Genomic DNA, 12,785 nt, shown 5'->3' with positions numbered 1-12,785 from the left:
GGGTAGAGGGGGAATACATGCCTATCATTTTATATTATTTGGCCTATTAGCTGTCACTAATAGCTGATATCTATACAGAGGAATAACTCCAACTAATTAACATGGCTTTCAGCATGCTTGACAATCTCTCTCTTTAGATCCAGCATTTGTGCTTGAAAAAGGAGAGAAAACAAGCTCGTATTTGCCTGCTACTTTTATTAAATAATTTGCCAGTATTATTTACCAAACAGGCCAAGTGTACAAAACCTCATTGAGGAATCCTAGTTGCAGAGGGGGTTGAAGGTAGATTTTGGCATCTCTGCCCCAGTCAGTCACCTCATTAAATGGGGAGTGATTTGCAGCCTGAACCCTTGGTCTCCTGTGTGGAGTTCAATCCCATAGCAACGATGATTGCTGAGCTCTGCGACCCAGTGTGAACTGTGGCCAGGCGGGCGCAGAGCTCAGCAAATGTGGGACTAGGCTGAACTTCAGAGGATCAAGGTCATTACCAAAGTGGAGTCAGCCTTTGTTGTTGGTGAGAAATAAGGTGCATCTCAGAGCAGGGCGTATTCCACATAGGAACATGGGGAGTGGTGTTTGTGATTCTGAGAATACCTCTCTAGTGCAAAGAATTACAAAGTTTTTAGGAAAGAAAAGTGTATGTCTCCTTTCAGATACCATTTTCAATAAGTTGCCGAGAAATCCACAGGGAAACAGCTATGTCTCCAAGGTGCTCTTTTTTTACTCCTCTGTCATACATACATGAACTTGCAATTCACTCAGCAAAAAAACATTCATTCATTCCATTCATTCAGCAAACAACCATTGAGCATTCACCATGTGCCAGGCATCTGACGAGGCTGTGAGGCCTCGGGGATAAAGAGGACAGTCCCTGTGGCCTGGAGCTCGGTTTCCAGCAGGAGAGACAGATTCACCTCCCAGCCATTATTTCTGGGTGCCTGATGAGTGCCAGGCGTGGGGTGGTCTAGGTGCTTGGGATGCGTCAGGGAAAAGAACAGACGAAGATCCTTGTGCCCTCCCCAGGTGGATTATTTGGTGCCCTACCTTGATTTTGCCCTGGAGCCCGTGTGTGTGGTAGACGGTGCCGGGGAAGCTTGGACCTGGTGGAACCGGCGGTCCCCTAGCAATGGCCTGGTGGAAGCATGGTGTGTTCATTCCTAGGGCTGCTGTAACAATGACCACGTATCTGGTGGCTTTAGACAACAGAAATTTATTTTCTCACAAGTTCTAGCGGCCAGAAGTCCACCAGCAAGGTGTCACCATTGCCATACGCTCTCCATAGGCAATAGGGGAGACCCCCATTCCCTGCCTCTTCCAGCCTCTGGTGGCTGCTGGCATTCCTTGGCTTGTGGCTGCATCACTCTAATCTCTGCTTCCATCTTCACATCAGCTTCTCCTCTGTGTGTCTGCTTGAAATCTTCCTCCATGTCCCTCTTATAAGGATACGTATAATGGCATTTATACGTGGATAACGCAGGACAAAATCCTCATCTCAAAATCCTTAACTTTATCACATCGTTTGCCACCTAAGGTGATATCCACGGGGTCTGGGGTTAGGGCGTGGACATATCTTTTTGTGGCCACCCTTCAAACCACTGCAAGTGTTTGGGCAGAGAGAACAGCCCCTACTGAGGCCCTGAATTGAGAAGGAGATGGGGTGGTATGTTTGGTGGACCAAAAGGTGACCGGAAAGGTTTGATGATGCAGGTGAGGGAGCAAGTGGTAAGGGATGCAGTTGAAAAAGCAGATACAGTTTATCCTGAAGAATAAGCAGAGGATTCGAAAGATTTTAGGAAGAGTAGAAACAGGTTGAATTTACGTTATAAGAAGATCGTTCTGGCTGCTCTTTGGAGAACACAGTGATGGTGGTGCGAGGTGGGAGCAATATTAGGAAAAACGTCAGGAGGCCACTGTAGCTGCCCTGGTGGGAGGTCACGGTGCCTCAGCAAGGGCGTGAGCGTGGGCGTGGGGGGAGAGGATGGGTGTCGGGAATGTTTGGGAGGCAGACTGGTCGGGAGGAGAAGGAGACTCCATGCGGGGTGGTGGGGGGTAGGTGGTTAGAGGCGCCAAGGACGCCCAGGGCGGTGAGAGCAGCTGTGTGGGTGGCGGAGTGTGGCCAAGGAGCACATTTTGGGGGATGATCATGAGTCCAGCTTTGCATGTGGATGTGTGGCCCGGGCTCCTGAAGGGCGTCCGGGTGAGCGAGGGAAATAGAGGGGGTGATGAGTTGGATGTCATTGACCCCATAGAGATGGACAGGTTTGCCCAAGAGAAAGCGAGAAGGCAGGGCAGCCCAGTGGAGTTGCAGGGGCAATCCCACCCAGCCCGCCTGCCCCAAGAGGAAGAGGAGCCAGCAGCGGAGACACAGGCAGGAGAAAAACATGGGCAGGGCCAGGGGCAGGGACACCAGGAGAGCAGAGCAAGGAAGAGGGAGGGAGAGACGCCTGGGTTCAAGCTTCTCAGGCGCCGACCAGGAGCTCTCAGCGCTGCCTGTTCTGGTCCCACAGCAGGTGTGCGATGCTGGGCTGATGTTATGCCGTTTCTAAAAATGGGAAAACCACTCTTCCATGACCTGGCTCGAGGGGTGACCTTATTTTTTTTTATTGAAATATGGTTGATTTACAATGTTTCAGGTGTACCGCGAAGTGATTCAGTTTTATACACACACACACACACACACATATTCTTTTTAAGATTATCTTCCATTTTAGGCTATTACAAGATATTGAATATAGTTCCCTGTGCTATACAGTAGGTGGGGGACCTTATTTATTGTTCGGTGGCAAAGCCGTGTCTTCTAGTTCTCAGTGCAGTGGTTTTTTCCCACTGCACCAAGCTGCCTCTTAAGAAAACAGCTGATCTTTTTCTTTTTTTTTTTTAAAGATTTTTTTTTTTAAACATTTTAAAATTTTATTTATTTATTTATTTATTTATGGCTGTGTTGTGTCTTCGTTTCTGTGCGAGGGCTTTCTCCAGTTGCGGCAAGCGGGGGCCACTCTTCATCGCAGTGCGCGGGCCTCTCACTATCGTGGCCTTTCTTGTTGAGGAGCACAGGCTCCAGATGCGCAGGCTCAGTAGTTGTGGCTCACGGGCCCAGTTGCTCCGCGGCATGTGGGATCTTCCCAGACCAGGGCTCGAACCCGTGTCCCCTGCATTAGCAAGCAGATTCTCAACCACTGAGCCACCAGGGAAGCCCCTGATCTTTTTCTTATATTTTGTATCTATATCATAGGACATGATGGATGTTTACTACACTTATTGTGATAGTCATTTCATGATGTGAGTTAAATCATTATGCTGTACATCTTTTTTATCTTTTTTGTTTGTTTGTTTGCTGCACCGTGCGGCTTGCAGGATCTTAATTCCCCGACCAGGGATCGAACCTGGAACTCAGGAATTCCCACTGTTTTATTGAGATATAATTGATACACCACACCACTGTATAAGTTTAAGATGTACAGCATAGGGAATTCCCTGGTGATCCAGTGGTTAGGGCTCCACGCTTTCACTTCTGAGGGCCGGTTCAATCCCTGGTCGGGGAATTAAAATCCCACAAGCCGTGTGGCACGGCCAAAAAAAAAAAGAACCTGGAAGGAAAAAAAGATACAGAAAATATAGCTTATTAATCGAATAAAAAGACATTAATAAGTGAGTTTTACCTGACTGGTTTGGAAGACCACATTATTGTCCTGCTTATGTTTATGAAAAAAAATAGTATTCATTTTACATCCATTAAAAAAAAAAAAAGAACACAGCTGAAGATCCTGAGTCAGCGTTACTACAGGCTAAACTGACAAATTTATGCCCTCATTGAGTGAGGTGAACTTAAGGTACAAGAAAATACTCTACCATTGCAGTCCGGTCTCCTTGGACTGTCCACTCTTTGAGTAACACCTTTTTGTTATTTATTTTATGATCCTTCTAGATCTCCAACAGTCCTTTACATCTGTGATAGAGGAGGACCCTGGAGGCACCAGCTCTTTAGCTGCGCATTGATTCCCGTTTGAGGGTTTAAGTGATGTTATAGTGCCACCTAGGGGCTGAATGGTTGAATTACAGTCAAGTGTTACAAAGGCAGAGGGGGGCTGCCTAAGGCTTCTTTGTCGATTTTAATAATAAAAGGCCACGAGTATATGTTTAGAATTTATACTGTGTAAGGCAGTAGCCAAGGTGCTGAGGTGGTAATAAAAATTTACACGGATTCCTGGCCTCAAACATCTTACTGGACGACATCACCCCAAGCAGATATTAAAGTAACATGCACAAAACAATAATGAAAAACAGGTGCTGAGCCTATTTAGGTATTATGTTAATTGTTTGAGGGTGGACATGAGAGTGTGTACCAGAGTGAGATTGATAAGGACTAGGGTGAAAAGGGAAGCATGTATGACTCTGCTTCCCCAGGTGGTAGCCAAGTGGCCTTGGGTCACTTGCTTCATCTCTCTGAGCCTCAGCTTCCTCATTTCAGAAGGAAAAAGTAGATACAGGATGGCTTTTTGCTTTAAGGATGTAAGGATTCCATGAGAAGAATGCACAGTGCTGTGTCAGTGCCCAGAATGGAGTAAGTGCCCAGTGACGGGTACGCTAACCTCGTCATCATTGCTGTCATCATAGTTTTGGTAGGAGGAAGGTTGGATTTGAGCTACAGATGCACAAAGGCCGCTATTGCCTCAGGCAAACAGAAGGCGCAAGTGTAATTGGAGCAGAGGGTGTAGGTGTGGACACACAGGGACTAGGGTTGGCTGGGGTGGAGGAAGGTAGACTGTGCTCATTGCAGGTGTTGATGGAAGCAATAACACAGCAAAGGGAAGACTGAAGGTCAGTTGACAGTTACATGTGGAAATGGGGAGGAGACTGGATTTAGAGAAGCTGGGAAGGCTGGTGCTTGTGTCCCCCACCTGAGATGACCAGACCACGACCCAGGGTCTGCACGGTGGGATGAAAGCAAGACAGACACCTGAGATTTAATTCAAAGAAAGATGCGATAGGCTTGGTCTTGGGACGGAATGGATAAGGAGGGAAAGGGGGATCACCAAAGCTGACAGCTGCGTGGGGAGTTTAAATGATGGAAGGAACCAGGTTGCCGTCTGCTGAGTCAGGGAAGAAAAAGGCAGGGAAACTAGTCTGGGATGATGAGCTCACCTCTGATATGATGAGTGTAAATTTACAGGGAAGAAGATTCAAGGAAGTTTCTAGAAAACAGTCAGAGATAGAGGATGGGACTAGAAAATTAGATTTGAGAACCACAAAAATGGAGGTCTTTAACTCGTTTGATGAATACTATTGTTTCCCCCCAAAAAAAACTTCATAAGAGAAAATAAAATACCTCAAGATAAAATTTTTAAAATGTTTACAAATAAGATAAGGCTGGAAGCAGTTGAAATGTCACGGTAGGCAGAGCGTGAGTGTGGCTTAGTGCAGGGACCCTCCATGGTGCCAGGATGACGCCGTGGAAGGAGGTGAGGTTTGGAGAGAAACTGACTGATCCAGGTATGAACTCAAGCTCACTAGGCACCTCAGTTTGAGTAAGTTATACCCCCCTAGGCTTTCCTCATTTCTACAGGGATAAAAATCTCAGTGTTGCTGGTTGGATTAAGTGAAGAAAGGTATGGTCACTGGGAGGTGCATAACCGAGCTTAATAAAGAAATAACCTTCCCCTTCCTGCGACCCTTTTGATGATCAATGTCATGATCTTATTGACCAAGGGTAATTTGGAAATTTATGTGTAACTAGTATAATAAAAGCATCTTTCTTACTCATTTGTTTGTTCGTTCATTCATTCATTCATTTGTACTTCGTTGCACTGATTCTCTGGTTAAAAAAGAGCAAGAAGTCGTTGCACAAAAAGTGTGTTTGTACGTGCATGTGTCATTGTGTATCTGTAGCTATTTCTCCCCATCCTCATACTGCTAAAATGACAAAGGATTTCTTAGATTTTTGTCATTCCCCATAGGGTTTGGGCCCTGGAGGCAAGCAGATCAGTGGCAGCCCAAAAGGCTGTTGTGGAGATTTGGGTTTTAAAAATGTACATATCCTCTTATCTGTTGGTCTTGTCTACCAAGTGTTGTGAAATAAAAATAGTTTGATCTTAGCCCAGCTCAAGAAACGTGCCTGACACAGACGATTAACAAGGGAGAATCCTAGAGGAATGTTCTGGCTTCAGAGAGCCAGGCAGGTGTAGGATTCCATGTCCACTCCGATTGCCTTCATCCTTTATTTGTACAGCTGGCCCGAGAGCCCAGTGCGCCTGTAGCCACAGTGGGGAGGCGCGTATAACAGGTCTGATGACACGGTGTCAGCCCGGCCTCTGGGTAGAGGACGATGGCCTGGTGGCTTCCCACGGCATGCCAGAGCTTCCTCAGCTGTCCAGCCGATTGGCATTTCTGGATTTAATGAATCCATTTTCTGACTTCACTGTCTCTTACGGAAAGTCGGAAACCACAGAGGCAATTCCATGCAAAAAAAAAAAAAAAAAAGAAATTCAGAGATCCCACATCTGGAAGCCAGCCATTCCCCTGGGCATTTTTTCTTTTTGCTACAGTGACTTCAGTGCAGTTGTCCATTGCCTATCCTGGGTGGAGGGTGCATGGGCAGGAGTGGACTATTTCTTTAAAAATTTTTATTTTAAAGATGCAAAATTCTTGTGATTGTTTAATGATTCTGTAGTTACAGAAATGTCTTTTCTGGGCTTGTTATTTATGCCCATTCATCCTGAAGTTAATTCTGGTGTAGTCTGATAAATTAGTAAGCTCAACTATTTACTTTTAAACATTGTCTTTTTTTCTTTTACTGACTCCTTCTTTTACATGAAATAACTTAATGAAAGTGGAATTGTTCTCTCCATCACTGTGGATAAATTATTTACTCAAATTGGGTGAACTAACAATGACTATTTCAAAGATTGGTGTTTGGGAAGTTTTTGTGAACAGCTTTCTGACAGATTTAATACTGTTATACAAGGTTTGGAGTATTTTTTACATTTATCCTATAATAAAATACCTATTAAGAGGAAAAAACAGCACTGTATAGAAAACAAACCACAAAGTCTGCCCCGTAAAAAAGTAGGCATTTAGTGCTTTCTGTTAGTTTTTTCACTTTTCCAGGTAGGGGTTGTGTTTGCCATTTAGCATGGTTGAAAAGAAGATGGAGAACACCTGTGTCATATCTCAACAACAACAGACACCGGACGTTACAGTGTTCAAGGCCACTGCTCTGCTCGCCCCAGCATGGAATCATCTCAGATCTGCATAGCTATTCTCAGCCAGACTTCCAGGGATGTCAGTTCAGAGACAGGAGAAAGCAGATCCTTTTCCTCCTTTACAGTCTTCTTTGGATTGGGCGGGTGGGTCTGACCGCATTATTTTATTAAGTATTTATTGTTCTCTGCCTGTCTTAACATCGTGGCCTTGGGCACCTAGACTCTGTCTTCCAGGAGCTCACGGTCCGGTGGATGTAGGCCTGGGAACTTACAGACAAAAAGGTGATCACAGGAGCCAGTGAGAAGTGTTATTGTAGAGGCGGCTTGGAGAGGCATCTAATTCTGAAGGGTTTGGGGCCAGGGCAGGAGATCAGCGGAGTCTTTCCGGAGGGGGTGGGATTGAGAGATGACATGGAGGGCATGGGAGGGACACTTCAGGGACAGGACACCGAAGTCTGTGAAAGAACAGAGCTTGTTGAGAAACGGCAAGCATGTCAGTGTGACTGATCAGGGCTGGGGGAGGAGGGGGAAGAGAGGGAGGAAGAATTTAATAATGCAAATTACCATCCCTCGTTGTACTTCTGTTTGTGAGTGTTTTAGATGGCACTTTCTCAAACCAGGACACATTTCTATGTTGAATGGAGTTTTATCATTCTTGCCACTGTGCTGAATATTTCCACTCCTTTTTGTTTTCTCCCCAAAGTTCCATTAGCTCCCTGGATCCGGCATCGCGTGTCTAAAATGAAATACATTAAAGAGAATTATAGCCAGTGAATTGGCTGTCCTCTCTGTTACCCTTTATGTTCAAACATGCATTTTGTTGTCTTTAAATAATACGTTATTGTGAAGTACAGCATTCACAAAAGATAATTTAGGAGTTTTGTGTAAATTATGTGTAAGACACAAAGATAATTTCCAAACTTAATGAAAAAGCAGTTATTTCCTGAGCTTTTAATTTAGGAAAAATGGGAGCTTTTAACTTATGGTAATTAATCTAAACCAAGTAAAATTAATTAAAACAGGTAGAAAAGGTCAGCTGAGTTCATTATTTATTCTTACTTCTAGATTGTAGTTTAAAAATTGTATAATACCTAGAGAAAAGTAATATGCCCTCAAAGTGCCCCCAAATGGTTTGTGCCCATAGAATTAGATTTTATATATTATTGTTGTCTTTTCTGTAGCACATATTTATACATTTAAGCTTCCTTGAAAATGCTGAGCTTTTAGTATTTTTATGGATACTCAAGAAATAGTAGCTATTATAATGATGAAAAAGCATGAAGAGAAGAGAAAGTACAAAGTATGATTTTGATTTATAAAATTTAGGCAGATGTTAAAGTTTGTCAGTAATGTTAGTAAGGTCAATGACTTGATGAAAGAAATCGTAATTAATCTTTATTATAAAAGTCACATTTGCTGATGGTAAGACGCTCACAAAACAGACTTTATCATTGCCCTGGTTTGCATTTCTCACTCTTGAGATGTGGTAATGTGCCATTTCTTGTATATCCTTCTAGAAATGTTCGTTTATAAACATATATTTTAAGAAAATGTATGTCCCTTTGTTTCTCTACCGGTGGGATCATATGATGCATGGCTTTTTTTTCCCACTTAACAATGAACTATTTATAATAACAATCATGTATAATAACAATAGCTAGCATTACTGTGCAGGCACTATGCTAAACACTTTACATGCATTGTTCTTTTTATGTCCACAAGCCACTGACAGATAAAGAAGCTGAGGAACAGAGGGGTTAAGAAACATGCCCAAGGTCACACAGCTAGTAAGTGTGGGCCTGGGCTTCACACACAGGCGCTGACTGCAGAGCCTGGAACTCAGTCACTCTGTTTCTTCTTCATGAGCATCACAAGGCTGTTCTATATCCATCCAGAGAGACCTACTTCGTCCTTTAGTGTCTGGGCCCTGTGCATTTCCCTGAGGCCTGTTACATCAGTGCTCCTGTTTTGGGGGGGAAGTTAAGGGGGGGGTCTCCAGCTGCCAGTCTCTTCATCTCTTTGTCTGTGGGCTTTCTCAAAGCCCCAGGAGCAGACACTTCCCACCCACCATCAGTGGCCCTCCCTCAGTGAGGTAAACACCCTAACTCCCTCACCCCGGGCCGGATAGCTCTGAGGTGTGTATTCTACCTTGACACCCAGAGTTTCCGCTCTGGGTTAAGCTCCAGTGACCCACGGTGGTAACTGGCTTGATACCACAGCCTTATGGGCTGCCTTTCCTTCTCTGTGTCACATCCCTGCTCCTTCACCCCGTCTCCTTCTCACCATGTCTCCTTTATTCTCAAATAAACCGTTTGCATTGATGCCTTGTCCTACATTTGCTTCTGGGGCACCCAGACTAAGACAGCCTGTGCGGTATTTCATTGTATGAAGATACCATAATTTATTCAGTCAGTCTCATTTGGGATTTTTATGGGATTTCCAGTTTTTCTTGATATTACCAAAGATGATGTGGTGAATATTCTTGCATTATTGTCCTTAGACCCGGACAAGTAGGGCTCCTGACCCCAGGCCCTGCCTCAGGCAGGGCCCCGCCCGCCTCCCTCCTGTGTCTGGGCCTGACCGAGGCCAGCAGCACTGTCCAAGGGGGCACCCCAACCGGGGACCAGGACCGATGGGTCCCAGCATCTGTTTCTTCCCTTCAAGGTTGTTAAAACTCAAGACAGTTTAGGTGATACAAACAAATTTTATTTAACACCTCACGAAGTGGGCAGCCTCTGTTCCCGAGGGTCCGGAGAACTGCAAAATGGGGAGAAGTCAAGAAGCCTTTATAGGGTAAAGAATAAGGAACAAGGAAGAGAAAAATAGAAATGAATAAGGAACAAGGAAGTACGCGTAGAGCCCAAAGTTGGCTCGGCGTCTGGCAATCAGCTGACTGGATAGATTCCATTTCTGGTCATGAGGAGCATTTACAGGGGCACAGAAGTTACATAGGTTTGCTGAAGTGACACCCAGGCAGCAGTGGCGCCATCTTGGGCTTAAAAGTAGTTTCAGCTGGATGCCCTCTGACCCTTTATCCAGTGGGAGTTGACCACATGCGGAGCTCTGGCGTTCATGCTCTTGGGCTGGGCTGGGGCCCCATGGCTGGGCCCTGGTATCAAGAGAGTGGCCGCCTAATAGTACAGTCTCACTTGCCCGCTTGTGGGAGTTTGTTCTTCGTTCATGGAGTTCCTGAGATTGGGTCACCAGAATGACACTGATACACTGATTTCAGGTGACTCAAATTTTTATGTAGGTGGGACTCTCCAAAACGTATTTTTCCCTGGGCCCCATACACCCAAAGGATCGCCCTACATTCTTATATAGGGTCCCGTGCACTCTTAGAGTTGAGCACTAAGGTAGAAATTGCCCAGAGGTTTAAAAGTTCTAAGCAGATATCTCCTGAAATCCACTCAGCTTTTGTCTCCACATATCAAGACTTACTTGCTCTTTGAATGCAGTTACCCATGTTGTTTGGGTCGGGAAAAGGGATATTAAATGATTTTTTTCTTAAATCTTTGGAAAATTTTTAAAAAGCATTAAAAAATTGCAGGTGACAGCCTGACTTCAGATGAATACAGAGTGTTTTCAAACTGTAGTGAAATAAAGCATGGGTTCTGAAATGTGTTAGACAACACAGCTGGATGCATTAGCCACCACAGGGCATGGTGTCATGTGACCAAGTCACCCTGCATCGGCGAAAGCCTTGTTATAAACATCTCATTATAAAGCTTCTCTTTACCTAATCTAAGGGTATTACCTTAAGAATGCAAAGCGAGTTATTTTAAAAAACATATGAATCTAAGATACTTTCTGCTCACAGCAAATTATAGACAGAGATTGAATGCTGAGGCTAGAAGTATCATTTAGAAACCCTGAGTTTAGATTCTGAAGTTCATTTGAAGAGCCTCATTGTTCCCATGAGTTGATTATTTCATAAAAAGTAAACAAGTTTGAATGTGTAAAATCAATCTGTATGTCATAAAGATTACATTTGGTAGAATAGCTTTTTGCGACATTCAAAAACCACTTTCCCAATCATGCAGGGCCCTTGTAGAGGGTGTCTGGAGGGGATCGATGGTCAGGCTGGACCACTAAGCCTGTGAGAATAGTCTCTGCCACATCTGCCCCTCATTCGTTCATTCATTCCTGAGCCAGAGGCCACGGTAGATGGTAGATGGAAGACTTAACTGGTGAGCAGATACCCCTGCCCTCATGGTGCTAGTGTCTAGTCGGAGAGCAGACAACAAACTGATGGGCAAATACATAATTTAAAAAATGTGAAACGCTAAGATGCTAAGAAGGAAGTGCACAGGATACCCTGATGGAGACTGACGGGGGTGAGGATGAACTGCAGATCCTACTTCACTGGTGGCCGTTTAGGAGAGATCCACGTTATGTGCAGATCTAGAGAAAGAGCCACCCGGAGAGAATGCTCGCACCGAGGCCCGAAGACAGAAAAGAGCAGCGTGGCCGGGACTTAGTGAGTGGGGGGCGGGCACAGCATGGGGTGCAAGGGAATCTGGGGCCACACCCTCTAAGGCCTGGAAGGTGAGGAGCCCGAGGTTTATTCTACATGTAGTGGGAAGACAAGGGAAGTTTAAAAAGCAGGGCCATGCCGTGATCTGATTTCTGTTTTAATGTCACTTGAAGAGAGGCAGGGAGGAGGGTTGGAGGGAGCTGGAAAGCCATGTGGGAGCCTGGAACACTGGTCTCACTGATGCGGACCTGCAGGGTCACAGCAAGGCAGACAGTGAGGTGGGTGAGTTTCAGACCCATTTCGGAAGTGAAATGCTAGGAATTGATCATGGGTTAAATGTAGGTGTGGCAGAAAGAGGAATATCCAGGGTGAATCCCAGGATTCTGGGGCTGGATTCTGGGTAGATAGGGACAGTGGATGGAGAATCAAATTTGGGGGTAAAATCAAAAGTTCCATTTTGGATTTTTTTAAGATGAGGGTACCATTGCATTCAAGGCAATGTCAAAGAGGCAGCTAGATATGATCATCCGGAAGTTAGAGAAACGGATGCTGAGACATACCAACCTTCCTACTCCTAGAAGGAGCTGTGAGACTCCCTGTCATAACTGAACATTCATTCACTGCATCAGTGCATCTAAATGCAACGGAGAACAGGCTTAAAGGGAGCAAGGAGTTCCTCATCTTTGTCCCAGAGATGTTCCCACTGTGGGTTTAGGGGGAGAACTGAGTTCCTGAAACTTCTTTGCCTAAAATAAAAGGTGATGTTTTCATTCATGGAAAGAAAGTTGGATTGCATAAAAATAATGTGACATGGAGAGCCTGATTCCAAATTACGGATAATAAATTAGATAAAAGCAGCTAAAAAAGAAATGTTTCCCCCCTAAAAGGGCAGACAAATTATGAGCCATTTGAAGTAAATAAAAGATCTGGCAGTTTTTCCTCACTCTTAACTTGTGTCACTTACATAATGTTAATGAGACTTTGACTTTTAAAAATTACTTACTTCACTAAACAGCTCAAGATTTATAAATTTCAATGACAGAATGAAAATAGTAAGAGAACTATAATTAGTTTATAGATGTGTGTGTACATGCAGTAATTCAAATTTA

At 44.5% G+C, this 12,785-nt stretch overlaps 1 protein-coding gene across 1 annotated transcript in view; it reads left to right on the top strand.

Annotated features, from left to right (window-relative positions):
• The window catches only part of COL4A4 (collagen type IV alpha 4 chain), a 135,706-nt gene that overhangs the window by 33,075 nt on the left and 89,846 nt on the right, over positions 1 to 12,785 (top strand). The gene's annotated exons all lie outside the window — the stretch shown is intronic.

Source organism: Balaenoptera ricei, chromosome 7 (assembly GCF_028023285.1).
Source record: "Balaenoptera ricei isolate mBalRic1 chromosome 7, mBalRic1.hap2, whole genome shotgun sequence".
NCBI lineage: Eukaryota > Metazoa > Chordata > Mammalia > Artiodactyla > Balaenopteridae > Balaenoptera > Balaenoptera ricei.
Note: the sequence above shows the minus strand (reverse complement) of the source record. Positions and strands in the feature narration are given on the sequence as shown.